A 19,691-nucleotide genomic window follows, 5' to 3' on the forward strand; every position below is an offset into this window, starting at 1 on the left:
CCTTGTTGATTGGCCCATATGCATGAACTGGGCTTCTAAAGCTTAATACATAGCTTGTGTTGGCTGGTTTCACGCAGGCTCACATTCATATTCCACTGCATCTCATTGGACTCAAGTCACTCCATTCTTTAAGCTTCATTGATCCAAAATACATTGGTTCTAATTGGTTCATGGTTCTATTTTGAACATGTATTTTAATCAAAGAGGTTCATTTCGTCATCCTTTTGTATCAGTTGATTTCTGGTCAACTATTGACCTTTTGGTCAACCAGTTGACCAAAGTCAACTTATCATACTTAACCATGACATCTGGCATAAACATCAACGATCATTTCATCATTGTTTCAAATTGATCTTGACATTTTATTTCCATCATTAGAATTTAAATTTTGGTTTGATTTCAACGATAACCCATTTAGCATGTTCAAGTTCTTAAGCCGATTCACTTTTTTCTTCTTTGTTAAGCCCATTTGTCCATTTTTCTTTTTTCACAATTCCATTAACCATTTAAAACAAATTCCATATCCAATTTTTCAAAACCAATCATCCATTCAAGTCCATTTACATTTTACATAACCCAATCAAGCCCATATGCAAATTCTATTACCTCGCTTTTTTTAATCCATTTATAATATATTTCCCAAGCCCATTGTTAGAACTAATTGTCAAAATCCATTCACAATACATTAATCCAAAACTTCGTTTCAATCATGCACAAGTGTATCCAAATCTAAGCGTTTCAATTGACAGTTCAAATTACAATCACCTTGCCAAAACAATCACATCCCAATTCCATATATAAATTATGTTCCCACCATGCATCCAACCATTACATAAATGATGCAAACATTAAACTAGTAGTGATTTACATAAGCCAAGGAGTTACTATACATCCTGATGAAATGAAATGAAGAGGGCATAAGCTACAAGTGCTAAATCAGTGCCAGGATCCTTCAGCAAGACCGAGAGAACCGCGAAGCTATCATCCAAACGGTAGCTACCAAGAAAACCTGAAGGAATTGAAGCATTCTTGGTTTATCGAGCAGGGAATCGAGTTGTAATTAGGAGCAATAATTTCCACTACCTGTCACGAATAAGAGGAAAACAATTATCAACTATGCTGACCTCATAGTCCAAACCAGTCATCAAGAGTTTAACATCTCAGATATGTCTCACCATCATAATTGAGGAAGCATAATCGGACCTTTAAGGAATATCAGTTCAGGACCTGTAGCACCGGAATCCATAACCTGCAAAATGAAGATTAAGCAATAGACGCCGGTAACCGCGGGAACTGCAAACGACCAGCCAGCTGCAGCCAAAACCAATAGCAGCAAAGCGGCACCTGCATAATCCAAGCCAAAAGCCAGCAAGATTCCATGGTCAACCAATCGAAACTGCCCTGCGTAAATAACTTTGAAATGTTAGTCCAAACAAAACTTCATCCCCAATGCCCATAACAAAAAACCAGCACAAAACTCTCTTCAAGAACCTGCCTCAAGAACCTAACAGAATCGACATACATAACAACTTCTAACTGATAAAAAGGGGGCGCTTTTTCAAAAAAGAAGAGGATTCTGCTGTAACACACCTTCACTTCCCTCTAATACACCTTCACTTCAAAACCTCCATTTTTTTTCTCCAATAAATTACCCTGCAAGTTTGATAACAGAAATAATCACTTCCTAACTGATAACAAACAATTTGAACAAAATTTGAACCTAACCGATTTCATAACGGTTTCTCTAACAACTTCTGCAATAATCCCTTTCAATTTCTCAATCCACACTCTCCGCACCCGCTCAAAACCCTAATAGCAACGTCAAAACCTTAGAAACCATTGAAACCGTTAAGCAGCCTAATGAAACTGTTCAGGAAGAACCGCCGAGTAAGATCCGTAACACTTCATCTTCTCCTAAGGACTTGATCTCTAAATTGAAGGAACGAGTTCCGCAGCTGAAGAAGAAACCGTCGAGTTTCGCTCCAAGTGAAGTTGCTTGCTGGAAGAAAGATAAACCTGTGCCGTTTTTGTTACTCTCTTTGGCGTTTGACATGATTGACGCTGAGAGTGGGAGGATTGTGATGACTGACATTGTGTACAATCTGCTGAGGACTGTTATACACGTCGCACCTGAGGATCTTGTTTCAGTTGTTTATTTATCTGCAAACAGAATTGCTCCAGCTCATGCAGGGTTAGAATTGGGAATTGGCGATGCTTCTATTATTAAGGCGCTTGCTGAGGCGTATGGAAGGACCGAAAAGCAGATTGAGAATCAGTACAAGGAAATAGGTGACTTGGGCTTAGTTACGAAAGCTAGCAGATCGTCACAGTCTATGATGCGGAAGCCCGTACCTTTGACTATTAAAAAGGTGTTCAGCACATTTCATCTTATTGCAAAGGAATCTGGAAAAGACAGAATCATATAAAGTCACTTCCTGTAGCTGCAATTGACTGTGAACCTCTATACATAATCCGTTTGCTACAGTCGAAATTGCGAATTGGATACGCCGAGCAAACTCCATTAGCTGCATTAGGCCATGTTGCAGTGTACACTGAAAAAAACTTCCAACCAACCAACCTTCAATCCAAAGAGAATCGAACTTGCAATCAACAAAAATCTTCAAATACAAAATCCAAATTCAATCTTCAAGAATCCCAACAAACTCACTCCTCCAAAATCACAACAAATTTCATTTCGCTTCCTCTTCCAATTCCAAAACCAGAACCCTCACTTCAGAACCCATTGAACCCTCCTCTAATCCTCTCTACACCCTGTAACTGTGAACAACCTCATCACATAACCGAAATAACAGAACCCCACAACTGTCACAAACTTCTAAATTATTCACGACAATTCCAAACTGAAACAGAAAAAAAAATCAGGTAGCTCAAACCCCTAACAAACTGTAACAGAAATTCACAGCAATACTGCTACTAACAATTAATATAATTGATGTAACTAAGTAGCTTACAAGAAAGGACATTTAGAAACAGGGCAGAAAATAATTTGTATAATGGTTGTTAACACTAATTACTAGCATTGCACAAATTTAACAAGTTCACCTGCTGACCGCATACTGGAATTTACGTCAACCTCACATCAATTAACACAAGTTCATAGAAAATTAACTAAGACTAATAGTATTTCACTGACATGGTTATCCCCTTTAGGGTTAAGCAACCAAAACCGAAGCAATGTAGTGTAAAAATTAGGACACACTAATGCCATTTCTAATCAAGAAAACTGATGCCGTTATACCTTAACAGAACTTAGCTGCATTGACCCGTGTTAACATTCGGTAATTACTGCGTCCATTAACTAGTCAATAATGGAATTTCTCTTTTTTTTACTAACATCTTAATATAACTAACTTGATGACACAAAACCACCCTTCATTCTAACAACAAATCTCGAACAACTTCTAACAGAATCACTAATTGCCATAACAGAATTCATAACAACCTAACCAATCCCTAACTGAAATTCATAACAGAAAAGAGTAGAAGTAGTAGAGAAGGAATTCTTCCAATTCATCAGCGGTAAGGACTTTTCTGCATAAGCGCGTTTGGCGTGTAAGTGCTTATGTGTGGCTTCAGAATGATGATGAGTTCTTGTGTTGGTTTGAGGCTTAGATCCAGTCTGGGCCTAAGGCCCAAACGGATTGTTGTTCTGTTCACACGAATCCATGACTACACCCCCTGGCTATGGGCCGGCACCCTATTTCGCCCACAAAGCCCATTCTCAGTTTCTTTGGGCCTTGTTTTTCCTTTTAGTTATTACTTGATTAAGTTTAGTAAATGTAGGTTAATTAGCTTAATTTTAGAATTTTAGAGTTAATTAGTCAATAGAATTCTTAGATAATTAGAATTGATCAAGTTAATTTGGGTTAACTAGTTTAATTAGAAGTATTAATGATCAATTAGATTTAGATTAAAATTCTACACAATTAGACTTTTGTTAGAATTTTAAGATTTAATAAGGGAAATTAGAAATAAAATAGGAATTTTAGTTTGATTAGGATTTTAGAATTTGATTAATTCTCTTATAGCATTTCATTAGAAATATTTTAAAATGTTAGAAACTAGAATGGTTTAGAATTTACTTGATTTTTCATTAGAATCTATAATTAAAATTTTAATTCAATTCGATAATTGTCAATTGATTGTTTTTCCCCTAGGTAGAAATAATCAATATTTGCATGTTCCCTTAGTCTTAGGGCTAAGAAAATGATTCCAAACAAACATTAACCATTTAGGTAGTTGTATTCACTTTCAACTAATTTTTTCCCACCGATTAAGTTGATCAAAGTACGTTTTGATTAACTAAATCCTTTGACTGTGCTCAATTCCCCAAGCTTAGTCAAGTGACCAAAAGACCCTGATCACTTGATAAAGCAAGTCATTGTGATCAAGATGTTGGATACTGGATCTCCAAGTTCAATCAAGATTCAAAGATCAAGATCGAGAGTTTAAGCCATTCAAATCAGTACGAGACAGGACTACTGTTCAAGCACTACAAAGGTCAAAATCAACACTTGTTAACCATGAGCCAAGTTGTTTGCCATGAGTCTTAAGCAATAGAGAAGGAATGGGATTGGAGAATTCCTACCCCCATTCTGAATATCTTTGGGTGCGGGACGAATGACCCGTTTGCTCATTGTATTCACCTCTATTCATAGGCTTTAGCACAACTTGATTCAAGTTGATTAACAAGCCTCTTCATCATTCAAAGACAATCCTTCATCATGGGAAACTGCAAGGAAATTCAACTTCAACACTCATCAATTATGATGCAAATTTCACGTCATGAGCCTTAAGTAGTAGAGAAGGAATGGGACTAGAGAATTACTACCCCCATTCTGAATATCTTTGGGTATGGGACGAATGACCCAATGCTCATCGTATTCGCCTATATTCATAGACTTTAGTGAAATTTAAATCGAATAATTGATAAGTCTTTCTACACAGATTCAAGCACAGATTGAAGATCAGACTGAAGAGCAGACTTCCACCGTTCAGGGTTCACTTTCTATCCTTTTGTTCTCCTAGTAAAACTAAAACCATTTTGTAAATAAACTCAAAAACAATTAACCCTACGATTAGGATTGTACGATACGAGCCTTAAGCAATAGAGAAAGAATGGGACTGGAGAATTCCTACCCCCATTCTAAATATCTTTGGGTGCGGGATGAATGACCTAGTTGCTCACTGTATTCACCTCCATTCATATACTTTAGTATGATTCAAATCATAACTCTCATTTCAGAACAAAATCAAACTCACCTCATCAAACTCAGTTTTGCCTTTGGGCTTCATTTTCAGTTTAAAACCTTTTCAGAAAGGGCTTGTTACTTTCGTTCTACCGTGAACGACGCTTAAGCCTCCGTAAGTGAGCAAGCAATGTTTAACTGCTAGAGTGCGATCCAAATTCATCCATTCTACCGTAAACAGACAAACGCTTAAAGCTCCCATGCTCGAGAATACAAGCCAATCGCCAGTAGAACGCGAACGTTGATACTGTCCACTAAAAATAACTAACCCATCTGTCCTAGTTCCACGAACTACGGAGCTCTAATTTCCTCATTGCAGGAATGAGGATACATAGGCACGGGGGGCCCAAATCCTTAGCGAGCACAATTATTTATAACTTTCATTTTCTCTCAATCATCTATATCTCACCTTTTTCACAATTATCTATAAACCCCCGTTCCTTTTTCGCGAGTAATCTTCAGATAATAACATCTATTCTTGCAAAGAATATTCAAAACGATTCCCATGGAGTACCATGGATGTTTGGGGTGCTAATACCTTCCCCTTGCATAACCGACTTCCTTACCCATTTCTCTTCCCCCCGGGTTTTATCGAGTTTTCCCTTTCCTTCGGGAATAAATAAAGTTCGATGGAGACTCTGTTGTATCTTTGAGCATACGATGCGCTCGGATATAATTCACGTAGCTTCAATGGTAACATGGGAACACATAAAGGCAAACTGACTTTGAACCCAAGTGTAAAGGTGGTAGGACTAAGATGTGGAGGGACATAAGCCTACCCAATGTATTGTCATAACCACAAAATAAGGAATTAGGTATTTGGCATCAAGGAAAACATCTATTAGTTCTCAAGATGGACAAATATCCTAAAATGGTAGGTATGGGACCCACAAGAAAGTGTTGTTTAGTACAAGGAATAATATATCACTATAGGGAACAAACAATTTGAAACCAAAGAAGAATGGTATCTTGGATCCATGAAGGAATAAACTCTGAACCAAAGAGTAAAAGAGATACAGACTAAGATGTGGAGGAAACTAGGCATACCCACTATATTATCATAACCAAAAACAAGGAGAATTAAGTGTTTGGCATCAAGGCAAACATCTCTTGACTCAAAGGAATCATTGATTATGGAATCCAAGGAAAAATGTATTTGATCTCAAAAAGATGGTATTGATTGATGAATGAAGAATGAGGTAGAAATAAATAAGGTAGCTCACAGAGAATCTGAATCCTCATGCCTACGTATTCTTACCGTGCAATGAGAAAGTCAGAGCTTTCGTAGTTCAGGCCAATAGGGTTGAAAACAGTAAGTGACTAAGGGGGCCAAAGGTATGATATATGATAATTAAGAATGAATACTTGGCAGTCATTTGATATGAACCACACTAAAGTCTATAAGTAAAGGTGAATATGATGAGAAACTGGGTCATTCGTCCCGTACCCAAAGATATCCAGAATGAGTTAATAGAATTCTCCACTCCCATTCATTCTTTACTACTTAAATCTCGTGGCATGTGATTCTCATCATAACTTTCAAGTTATTGGAGAAGAATCCTTGTTGCTCCTTGTGATGATGAAGACCTTATAAATCATTCGATTTCTAATTACATTAAAGCCTATGAGTAGAGGTGAATACGATGAGCAACTGGGTCATTCGTCCCATACCCAAAGACATTCAGAATGAGTTAATAGAATTCTTCACTCTCATTCATTCTCTATTTCTTAAAGCATGTGTCATAAACTTGAATTATGATTGATAAGTTGTTGACGAAGTCTTCTATTTGTTGCACTACTGCTTTGGAGGGAGAGACTTGAGAATCATATGATTTGAATTGTGCTAAAGTGTATGACTAGAGGTGAATACGATGAGCAACTGGGTCATTCGTCCCGTACCAAAACATATTCAAAATGAGTTAATAGAATTCTCCACTTTTATTGATTCTCTATTTCTTAAGGCTCGTGTCACACAATTTTAACCTTGATTGACAAGATCTTAAAGAAACACCTTTGATTTGCCTTGTATAATCCACTGATTGGTTTGACTCGGACGCCTTGTATGAAAGTATGAACTTGAGGCTTTGAGATCCACAAATTACAAAAATAGTCTTATCAAGTGATCAAGGTACTTTTGATCAATTGATTAGACTATGAAATTATACATGATCAAAGGATTTAGTCAATCAAAATTGCTTTTGATCAACTTGAATCGAGGGTTTGAATTAGCTTGAAAATGTATGGTTAATCTAATCTAAGGGTTGCAATTATGCACAAGCTACTCCTAGGGGATCATGCCACAATTAAAGTCACATTAATCAGACACTTCATGAAAAACCAACTTGATTAAACTAGCTAATTATTCTAAGTTAATTCTAATCCTAAAGGAACATGTATTTTTATGGCTAAAATAACCCTACGGGAAAAATGGTCAATTCACATGAAATATTAAATTAGGACAAAAAATAAATCCTAATCAAAACTCTAATTAGAACCTAAAAATCAATAAAGTTCTAAAATCTATTTTAATTAATTTCCAAACCTAATTGTTTTAGAAACTAAACTAAATTCTAAAATCAATTAAAATTCTAATTAATCCTAATTTTAGTCTAATTAAAAATCTAAGTAATTAGTTCTAAATTCTAATCAAGTCCTAAGCAAAAAAGATTAACAAGAATTAATCCTAATTAAGCTAAAAATTAGAATTAAATGGTGATTAAGCTACACAAAGTCGGGGGGTGCAGAACTGAGAAGGTGATGTTCAAATGATTATGGGCGCAGAGGCCCAATCCCTTGGGCCCATTCTGAAACCAAATGGATAAGGGGGTGTGTTTTCCTGGAACGTGTACGTTGATGAACAATTTGCCTTGGGCCCAAACCTAGGCCCGCCAAGATTTAGAAATCAAAAGCCGAAGGAATGGAGAAAGTCAATGCTGAAGTGGGAAAGGGATCTTCAGCCTAGGGACCAATGCCTGCATAGTCAAGAAATCTTACTTCACGTGGCCCAATGGAAAGTGAGTTATGACACATGTGAAAAGCACCAGTTAAAAACAAACGAACTTAATGACCATTCATCTCCCTCCACTCATCTCTCTCTCTCTCATAACTGTCTCCACCGCACCAGAGGCTCTCTCGGCGGCGGAGACATCACGAAATCTCAAACCGAAACCATCATTCTACTCTATTTTGTGCCCTAATACATGGCCATGAAACACTCTAAAAATTATTGAATCGGTCCAATCGAAAATGTTAAGTCAAGAACCCTAACATGTCAAAGTCAAATTAAATGGTAAAATAGGGATTCTCTCACAAACCATGGGATTAATGATACCAAGAAGATCTATTACACATTGGTGATTGATTTTGAGGCAAACAGAGAAGGAAATATTTACCTCCGAAACGGAGAACTATTTCGGTGAATGTTGATCGGAGAAGACGAAATATAGAATAAAATCACCTAAAAAACAGGTAATACACGATACTTATTATTTCTTTGATGTTCCTTGCTTCTTCTACTTTCTGATCCTTCTTCCAAATCGAACCGTGAGTGATGAGATAGTTTAGCTCGGTTGTTTAGAGTTTTAGACGTTGAGACTCTAACAATAATGGAGATTCAGAGCTCTAGTGTGGTGAGGGTAGGAGAGAGAGATCGCAGAGAAAGGTTGAGAGTTGTATGAGGTTTTGAGAAAAACTCCAGAGTGATTTTCGATAATGGAATATATAGAGGTTTCGATGCTGCAACTGAATTGGGCAAATTTGGAAGCAATTAGGACAGTTTGTTGGGGTTTATTAGAAACTCAATCTCAAATGCATATGAAATTCACTTTGAAATGAAAAAAACAGTTAGAGGTTAGTGAACTGTTAGAAGTTATGTTAGTTTAGTTGTTAGATGCTTCAGTTAAGTGGAGTGTGGATGAACCCTACTATTAGCGGATGAAAAAGAAATGATGGTTCAAAGCTAATTCAATTGATATTTCCAATTGTTCCAAGTTGGTAAGATGTTAGTTCTGCTTGTGAATTCTATTAGAGAAAATGTTAATTGAAACTGAATGTTAAATGGTTAACTGAATTTTGCTATTAAAAAAAGTTAACTAATTCGAAATGTGAGTTCAAATGTTCTAGAATGGAAATGTTAGTTCAGTTAAATGACAGAATAGTTAGTTAGGAAGAAAATTTGAAACTACGAGTTTAGTTAATGTTCACTGCTTTGCAATTATGTATCCTGATTCCTGATAAATGTGTTGTTTACATGGATTTTCAACTTTTGCTGTCAAATGATACTAAGTGAAAATGTCAGTTAGAGTTAATATGTTAAGTTGAATTTAATGTGTTGTTGAAAGAAAAGTTAATTAAAGTAAGTTCTAAACTGAATGACCTGATTCCCATGTTTGCTTGTGTTATAGAAAGGTTTTTCCATGCCATTGCTGTGAAATGGTTTGTCTTGCCATGAGATTGTGCATACTGAACTATTATTCATGTGAATGTTTGGTGTAGGATTTTTGCTTGGTCATGCATATTTGGAACTGTTGCTCAATCTGTTAGCTCTACAGGATGATGAGTAATGCAAGATTCTATATTGATGTGTTTGAATGCGGGTGCATTGGCTTCTGTCATGGCTGTTGCAGGATCTACACGAGCGATTATGCAGGATTATTGGATTTGTTTTGAAACATCGAATGGTCATAAAATGTATGTAATGGAAACGTTTCAGGTGGTTTAGAATTGGCTTGTGGGGTTTAAAAACTGTGTATTGATTTGTAATTTTCTTGAACATTGTAATCAATGGTTTATTAATGAAATTGTTTAGTTTATGTAATTGGATGTGAATAAGGAAGCATGGGAATGGAATTAACTTGAAAAATGAGAGTGCTAGTTTGGTCATTAAATGGAAAGTATATTGAATTAATTTTGAAATGGAATTTTGAATATGAATTAAACTTGGCATGAATTGGTTGATGAATGAAAGTTTGAAAAGTATTGAATGTCATTTGGGGAACTAACTTGAATGTTTGAATGAATGGTTGAAAGCTATATGTGGAACTTGTTTATGTTTGAATAGAATGAACAATTAACAACCGAACAGAAATGGTATAGAGAATGGATCAAGACATGGACCATTGAGAATGGGCTTGAAAATGGCTTATGCAAAGTGATTGACTTTGGTCAACTAGTTGACCAAAGTCAATTGTAGATCCCAAACTAGGGTTTTCTTGTATGAGTTTGTGTAGGTTGGCATGAATCCTGATTAAACACATATGAACCCATAATCATAACCTAGAAACAGTTTAAAAATCCTTGGTGGATAAAAAACAAACCAAAGCCCAAAAGATCAGGGTATTGGTGCAAGCATGACCCCAAGAACCAAGGACTAGTTATCCACACCATATGAATAGGAGACATGATCTTGAAAGAACCAGGAAGATATGTAGGTTTAGTTACCAAGATGTAAGGCAAGAGCCTTCAATTATCTGTGATTAGGGTTTCAATAACACCTCTTTCAATCACAGCCTTTGGATGGATTAGGATGTTTCCCAATAAAGTCTTCAACATATGAACCCCCCAACTTGGGTTTAGAAGTCAAGATAAGACCCAAGGAACAATCATGAAGCTTCAACACCAAACCATCAACAAATTAGGGTTTGAGACCCTTGAAGATTACCATGATGGAAATTTGTTGAATTCAAGTCCCAAAGATAAAGCCTAGATTTCACATCCCCTATGATCAGATGAATATCCAAGCCAAACCTCTAGAGTTTCATCCACACCAAAAACCCTAGCTTTGCAAGCCCAGAACTTTGAATCCATAATGATTAACTACTAAGTATGGATGACTGCTTAATGCATATGAATGAAACATGAGCGTATGAAAATGATTCTCAAGTTAAGGGGTGAGTGAAAAGATGAAAAGGAGAGGAAACATTTTGAGGTACAACAGTTACCCCTATTTAATCTGAATACAAGAATTGCGGAAGCTTTTCAGGTATTTGAGGTAGAAGAAGATTAAATACTAACTGTCGCGGCGGGATTTTTCACGAGATTAAGTATTGATTGAACTTAACCCGTTTGAAAAATATTTTAAATGCAAGAGTCGCCACCGTCTTTTATTTTATCCAAAAAGAGGAAGGGAAAAATAACGATAAATCCCTTTAGAGTTGCGGGTTCGGGGGTTGGTTATGCAAAGGGAAGGTATTAGCACCCTCTACATCTGCGGTACTCCACAGGAACCTTTTTGCTTATGTTTATGTGAATGCTTTGCTTTTTTCGCTTTGATCGTTTGATTGGGGAGATGAGAAAAGAACTTGATTTTATTGCTTTTTGGACTCGATAAAGTCGTAGACTTCATGCCTACGTATCTCCAAGGCGCAATGGAGAAATCAGAATCCACGTAGTTCTCCCAAAAGAAAAGGGGAAAGTCTGTTTTGTTGATTTTAGATTTGAACGAGCCTAGACCCTAAAGAAATAAATAAATGGGCTCATTACAGGAAAGCCCAAGAGTAAGCTTATAAGTGTGTCAAAAAGGTTTCTTAAACGGCGACCGTTGGAATCGCATCGGGTTTCTCTTTTTGGATTTTTCGATTTTTTAACATAAAACGTGAACAATACGATTAAACACACAATACAGAAAATAAAAAATGCGAGAAAGTAAATTATTACAACACAGTTAGCTATGAATAGTTAGTATTACGAATAGTTAGTGGAGTTAATCGAGCTGAAACTGAAACGAAACGGTTAGTAACAACATAAACAAATATAAAAAAACAATATAAACCTTTACTTTAGACAAAAATAAACATTTGATATAAATAATTTTAATTAAAATAAACATTTAAACAAATAATTAATTTAACTAACATTTAAATAAAACATATATGCAAAATAATAATAAAAGATAAACAATATTTAGTAAACAAAAGTAATATATATATATATATATATATATATATATATATATATATATATATATATATCTATATATATATATATATATATATATATATATATATATATATATATATATATATATATATATATATATATATATATATATATATATATATATATATTATTTTTAGACAATAAATATATAGTAGACAAAAATAATATATATGTACATTTAGACAAATAATATATAATAGACAAAAATAATATATATATATATATATATATATATATATATATATATATATATTATTTGTCTATATATCTATATATATATATATATATATATATATATATATATATATATATATATATATATAATATATATATATATATATATATATATATATATATATATATATATATATATATATATATATATATTTATTTAGATATATAATAGACAAAAATAATATATATATATATATATATATATATATATATATATATATATATATATATATATATATATATATATTTAGATAAATAATATATTAAAATACATGTCGGCAAGTCGGAATTTTGCCGATTTCAGAGATAAGTGAAGAATATTACCTTGTGTGAAGAGGATGAACTTCTGATCGTCCAAATGATCGACCGAAAGCTGGAAACCGTCACCGACGCAGTGCTGGCTGCCTTCGTGAGTACCTGACTTCAACGTCGCTTTTTATCGGTGAAACGACGCCGGAATGAAATGAACCTTGGATATTTGTGACCTGGACTCAACGAACTTCAAAGATATGAAATCGGTTTTGTGTTTCGGTGAATAATCGGGACGATTTTGGGTTACCGAAAATGAAGAATAAGTGAAATACGGTAATGCTTTTGGAAAAATATTTCTTTTCAATTCTCTGTTTCTCTCACCTCACGTTTTTTCCTTACTGATCCACCTTCTTTTTTTCCTTACTAACCACATCTATATATATATATATTTAGATTACTTAAACAATAAGAAACCTAAAAAATATCTAACATAAATTAATAATATATATTTAGATTACTTAAACAATAAGAAACCTAAAAAATATCTAACATAAATTAATAATATATATTTAAATTACTTAAACAATAAGAAACCTAAAAAATATCTAACATAAATTAATAATATATATTTAGATTACTTAAACAATAAGAAACCTAAAAAATATCTAACATAAATTAATAATATATATTTATATATTATATAATAATAATAATAAACTAATATAATATTAATCCTAATTAAATAAACTAATTAATAACTAAACACAATTAATATTAAGCACAAATAATATTAACAGCACACGATTAAAATACGATAAAATCGAGCGACACGAACGCGATAAAAACGATGACAATTTGCACAGCAAAACAGACAAATTGATAAAACCAATAAACCAGTAAACCGGTAAACCAGTAAAATCAACAACACGACTCAAACAGACTCGATTAAATCACACGGCACAACACGTAATTAAATAAACAACCCTAGGCAATAATAAAATCAACACGACATCACGAAAACGCTGACAAACACAATCACAAATAATCGGATAATACGAAAACTCTAATATATTCGAAATACAGTCAAAATACCGACAAACAAACAATTAAATAGATAAAAACGCACAAAACCTAATCGAAGCGATGCCACGTACAACAGAGATAAGCGAGATAAATACGAGGCAACGATATCGGCCAGGTTTTGCTAAAACAACGAAATACAACACGGTAAGCAACGAAAACACACAAAACCTAATCAAACCAGTTGTCACGCGAAGTTTAAGAAATTGAGATGAATACGAGACAATGAGATTAATCAAGATGTGGTCAACAAAGCCAAAGTCAAATTTTGGGGTGCGACAGATGCCCCTATTTAATTAACTTAGGCCAGATAGCCGGAGGCTATCGAATGGCGTAAGGTAATTAAATATGACAAACGCCACAAAATTTGACCGCAAATGCATGTATGCATGATGCAAAAGACAGACAGACACAGAGACACAGGAGTGCAAACTCTACTGGGGAAGGACATACACCGACTCAATGCATGAAGGTAAACACTGAGAATACTCAGCTGGGGAAGATTCACTACCTATTCATAGATGGAAAATAGGAGGAAAAGAGATATCGACTCAATGTTGACGATACATCACTATCTCATAGATGAAAGTGGGAAAAGATCAATATAACAAGAGTACTGATGTGATAGTACATTACCAACTCAAAGATGGAGGTAACAGAAAAGATGAATACCAACTCAAGGATGAAGGTATAACAAGGGTATAAGAATCCAACTGCGTTAACTCATGGTTGACAGCTCACTACCCACTCATTGATGAGGTAAACAGGACATGCCAACTCAAAGTTGAAGGCAAGCTTCAAAAGATTGATAATAACACTGCTAGGGAAATCAAATTCCAACTCATTGATGATGGTGTAGATGAAGAATCAGATCTAAGGATCATTGTGCAGACTTACAGTTGAATGCACACTACCAACTCATTGATGAGGTAGACAGAGAAATGCCGACTCAAAGTTGAAGGCAACCACCGATTCATTGACAAAGGTGTTTAAAAGAATTTAGAACATATTCTCTTGGAGATGTTTATCATTACCGACTCAAAGATGACGGTGGAAGGACCAAATGTACCTGACTCATAGATGAAGGTACTCCCTCAATCTCAAAGACGAAGATGGGATCAGAAGTTATCTGTGCAGACTCGAAGATGAAAGCACACTATCAGTTCAACAAGGATCAAACGTACCCTACTCATAGATGAAGGTACTCTATCAACTCAAAGACGAAGATGGAATCACAGGAAAATTGTGCAAGCTCAAAGATGAATGCATACTACCAGCTCATAGATGAGGGCTCACTATGTACCTAAATCATAGATGAAGGTACTCCATCAACTCAAAGACGGAGATGGAAACATAAGAAAGTTGTGCTGACTCAAAGACGAAAACACGTTACCAGCTCAAAGATGAAGGTAACAGGATAAAGTGTACCTAACTCATAGATGAAGGCATATTACCAGCTCAAAGTTGCAGGTACTTCACCAACTCAAAGACAAAGGTGGAATCAAAAGGAAATCTGTGCTAAACTCAAAGACGAAAGCACGCTACCAGCTCAAAGTTGCAGGTAGAACCATGGAACTTTCTGTGAGGATGTTATCAACTCATAGATGGAGATAGTAATTAATTTATCCGAGGGATAACAAAGGTTACCACTCATGGATGTAGGTAACTCAAGTTTGTAACGGGTACCAACTCAAAGATGAAGGTATAAAGGACTTGGACACAATATCTGTCATGTCTGTTTTACTGAATGAGAGTCACAAAGACTATATTGTTGCCTTCTTTTACTGGCAATTTCTGAGCTTTATCTGGAGACACGAGGTTCAAACTAGGATAGAACTAGAATGAAACGGTCAAACAAGACTTCAACTGAAGAGGAATGAACTCATCAGGATTTACAACTGAAACAACCATCTTCCACGAGGCATAGATCTCTGTGGGGAACATGACCAATAAAAGGTATTTTGCTGCTTATGAGGATACTCTATATGGAGAGATTGACTCAACCCACAACATAAACAAGGAAACAAGGTGCATATGAATGCAAGCATGATATGTCATAGATATGCATGAATATTTAGTAATGAATGCATGATGGACAGACAAAACTAGGAATAACTAAAAATGTTAACAGCTGCATAAGGACTTGCTGGAGATTTGCACTGAGACTCGCTAGGGAGTAGTACAAAGACTTGCTGGGGAATTGGTACAAGAGCACCATATCCAGGTTTCTTTAAAAGTCTGTCTCTGCTGAGGATTCCGTAGAAGAATGGAGATGCCTTCTACTTCAAAAATGCAGGAGATTCCCTGTGGTTCTTGAATTTGTGAGGTATATGAGGATTGGACCTTTCTGAGGACTCCGCTGGGGATACAAGGTGTTATCCTCTGGAAATAAGATGATATTGTAAGAGAAGTCCTGCAATTCTTGAATTTGCTGATAATGCAGAAAGGATTATTCTTCTGGAAGACTCCGCTGGGGATAAAGTCTGCTGGGGATAGGTGGTATCTTTCCAGGGAATAAGAATATAGGGGAAATCTATCCTTGATTTTTTTGCTTTAATTATCATGGAGACTTTCTGTATCTGAAGACTCTGCAGGGGATTATGGTGTCCGATATCTGGTTACGAGATCTTTCCTCTAGGAGACTCTGCCGGGGAACAGTGATATCTGACCCTTGAATGTAAATGAGAATTCAGGAGGAATCCTGTAATTCTTGAATTTGCTTAAAATGCAACACACTCTTCTTTACTACAAAACATTACTGAGGAGGAGACATATCCTTCTATTGAATGGACAGAGAACAACAGGAGATTCCCTGTAGTTTCTGAATATCAACTTTCTTCACTCGCTGAGGGATGGAGACCTCTGTATTACTCCTGCTCGGGGAAATCAAAGCTTCCTTCTCATCCTCTGCTGGGGACATTGTTGATCCCTCCTTAATAAATTACTGGGGAAATACCTGTAGTAATCCCATAGGCCAAATCTGTAACTTAAAACCTGGATCAAAGTCTTCATGATCAATTAACCGGGGAGTCTTCATCCCCCAAGTGAAGGGAACAATCTTCTTGAAATACTTCTTGCATGATCTCTTGAGGAAAACTAGGAAGCAAAACTAGGGATATCCAGAATCACAACCTCTGCTGGAGAAATATTACTGCCAAGACACCTGTGGAGATCTTTTCATCATATACATATGAGGATAGTAACATGAACATGTCTAGTTGGAATCACATGATTTTAGAATTACTGGGACCGCATGTCTCAATCCTTTTATTGATGTCCACAAATCAAAGTAAATAATCTTTATAGTTTTCAAAAACTGTTTTTAATTCAAAACTTTTGTTTCAAAACATATCTGTCAAAGTAAAAGAACTTTCGTAAATTGAAATGAAAATTAAGAGTGCCAAGAAATATAGAAAGGCTCAAATTGATTTGATAGGATGGTAATCAGCCAATAGCGTGATTCCATAGATCTTTACAAATTGGAAAATGGTAATTTCGTGGAAAAATGGTACGTTGAACTACAATGACATCATTCTCTCTTCCACTTTTGACCTGTATTGCAGCCTTGAGAAAGTTGGAGAACTGTTGAAAATATTCTGATACTTCAATGATCTTATCTCTGTTATGCAGTTACTTGCCTGAAATCCCTAACTTTTGCCTAGATTGCCCTTTCGGGTTTTCAATCTACCGGGATAATATTCTCTTTGTTTTTTTATGTCTCTAATTTCTGCTTGGACCGCCCTTTCAGGTTTTCAGTCCACCGAGACGCTCATTTTTGCCTAAGCCGCCCTTTCGGGTTTTCAACTTAGCGAGCTGTTCTTTTCATTTTTTAGGCGAAGTATTTCTTGACTGCATCTGTATTCACGGGACGTGGAAGCTCTTCACCATCCATGTTTGTAAGAATTAAAGCACCGCCTGAGAAGGCTTTCTTGACAACATAGGGTCCTTCATAGTTAGGAGTCCACTTGCCCCTAGAATCATTGTGAAATAGTATCATCTTCTTGAGCACAAGGTCACCCTCTTTGAATTCTCTCGGCTTAACCTTCCTATCAAATGCCTGCTTCATTCTCTTTTGATATAACTGTCCATGGCACAAGGCAGTCATTCTTTTTTCTTCAATCAAATTCAACTGATCGTATCTGCTTTGACACCATTCAGCCTCTGACAACTGAGTTTCAATTAGTATCCTCATTGATGGAAGTTCAACCTCTATCGGTAACACAACTTCCATACCGTATACAAGTGAAAATGGGGTTTCCCCAGTTGAAGTACGGACTGATGTTCTATATCCGTGTAGTGCAAAAGGCAGCATTTCATGCCAATCTTTGTAGGTAACAACCATCTTTTGAATGATCTTCTTGATATTCTTATTTGCAGCTTCAACTGCCCCATTCATCTTGGGACGGTAAGGAGAAGAGTTGTGATGCTCGATCTTGAAACTTTCACATAATTCATCCATCATTTTGTTGTTCAGATTGGAGCCATTGTCAGTGATGATCTTGTTTGGAATGCCATATCGGCAAACGAGATTATTTTTGATGAATCTGACCACCACTTGCTTTGTCACCTTTGCATAAGAAGCTGCTTCCACCCATTTGGTGAAGTAATCAATTACCACGAGAATGAAACGGTGTCCGTTGGAAGCTTTGGGTTCAATCATACCGATCATGTCAATGCCCCACATTGAGAATGGCCAAGGAGCAGAAATCACATTCAAAAAGGTTGGTGGTACATGAACCTTATCAGCGTAGATCTGACATTTGTGACACTTCTTTACAAATTTGTAGCAATCTGATTCTATGGTCAACCAGTAGTAACCAGCTCTCAACATCTTTCTTGACATAGAGTGGCCATTTGCATGAGTACCAAAGGACCCTTCGTGAACTTCTTTCATTAACATTTCTGCTTCCTTTTTGTCAACACATCTGAGTAAGACCATGTCATAATTCCTCTTATAGAGCACATTCTGATTAAGGAAGAAACTGCCTGACAATCTTCTCAAAGTCTTTTTATCTTTTTCTGTTCCTCCAAGAGGATACTCCTGAGTCTGAAGGAAATGCTTGATATCGTGGTACCATGGTTTATCATCAAAACTGGCCTCAGCTGTAAACACATGTGCTGGTCTATCAAGTCGCTTGATCACAATGCAGGGTACTTCGTTTGGAAAACCCACTTGATACATTGAAGACAACGTAGCTAGAGCATCCGCCATATGATTCTCATCCCGAGGAATGTGATGCAATTCAACCTTGGTGAAGAAAGTCAACAATCTTCTTGCATAGTCTTTGTATGGGATCAAGCCAGGGTGGCGTGTTTCCCATTCTCCTTTGATCTGATTGATAACTAACGCTGAGTCACCATAAACAGTAAGATTTTTGATGCGGAGGTCAATGGCTTCTTCAAGACCCATGATACAGGCTTCATATTCAGCAATGTTGTTTGTACATTCAAAGCAAATTCTTGTCGTGAAAGGAATATGAGAACCCTCTGGAGTGATAATGACTGCACCTACTCCATGTCCATAAACGTTGGAAGCTCCATCAAATACTAAACCCCATTGAGAATCTGGTTCAGGCCCTTCTTCAGGAAGTGGCTCTTTACAATCTCTGGATTTTAGGAACATGACATCTTCATCAGGAAACTCATCCTCATTATCATCGTGATCTTCAACGGGTTGGTGAGCAAGGTACTCAGCCAACACACTGCTCTTGATAGCTTTCTGGGTATGATACTCAATGTCGTATTCTGATAACAGCATCTGCCATCTTGCAATCTTACCAGTGAGTGCAGGCTTCTCAAAAATGTACTTGGTTGAATCCATTTTGGATATCAACCAAGTGGTGTGACTTAACATATACTGCCTCAATCTCTTAGCAGCCCAAGCCAATGCACAACATGTCTTCTCGAGTAAGGAGTATC

At 36.0% G+C, this 19,691-nt stretch overlaps 1 long non-coding RNA gene across 1 annotated transcript; it reads left to right on the plus strand.

The window, feature by feature from the left end:
* The first annotated feature begins 8,284 nt into the window (after nt 1-8,284).
* LOC127085248 (uncharacterized) lies at nt 8,285-10,086 on the plus strand. The gene is made up of 2 exons (XR_007789045.1): nt 8,285-8,738; nt 9,765-10,086. It is a non-coding gene; the product is annotated as an uncharacterized LOC127085248 (long non-coding RNA).
* Nucleotides 10,087-19,691: the final 9,605 nt, after the last annotated feature.

Source organism: Lathyrus oleraceus, chromosome 5 (genome assembly GCF_024323335.1).
Source record: "Lathyrus oleraceus cultivar Zhongwan6 chromosome 5, CAAS_Psat_ZW6_1.0, whole genome shotgun sequence".
Lineage (NCBI taxonomy): Eukaryota > Viridiplantae > Streptophyta > Magnoliopsida > Fabales > Fabaceae > Lathyrus > Lathyrus oleraceus.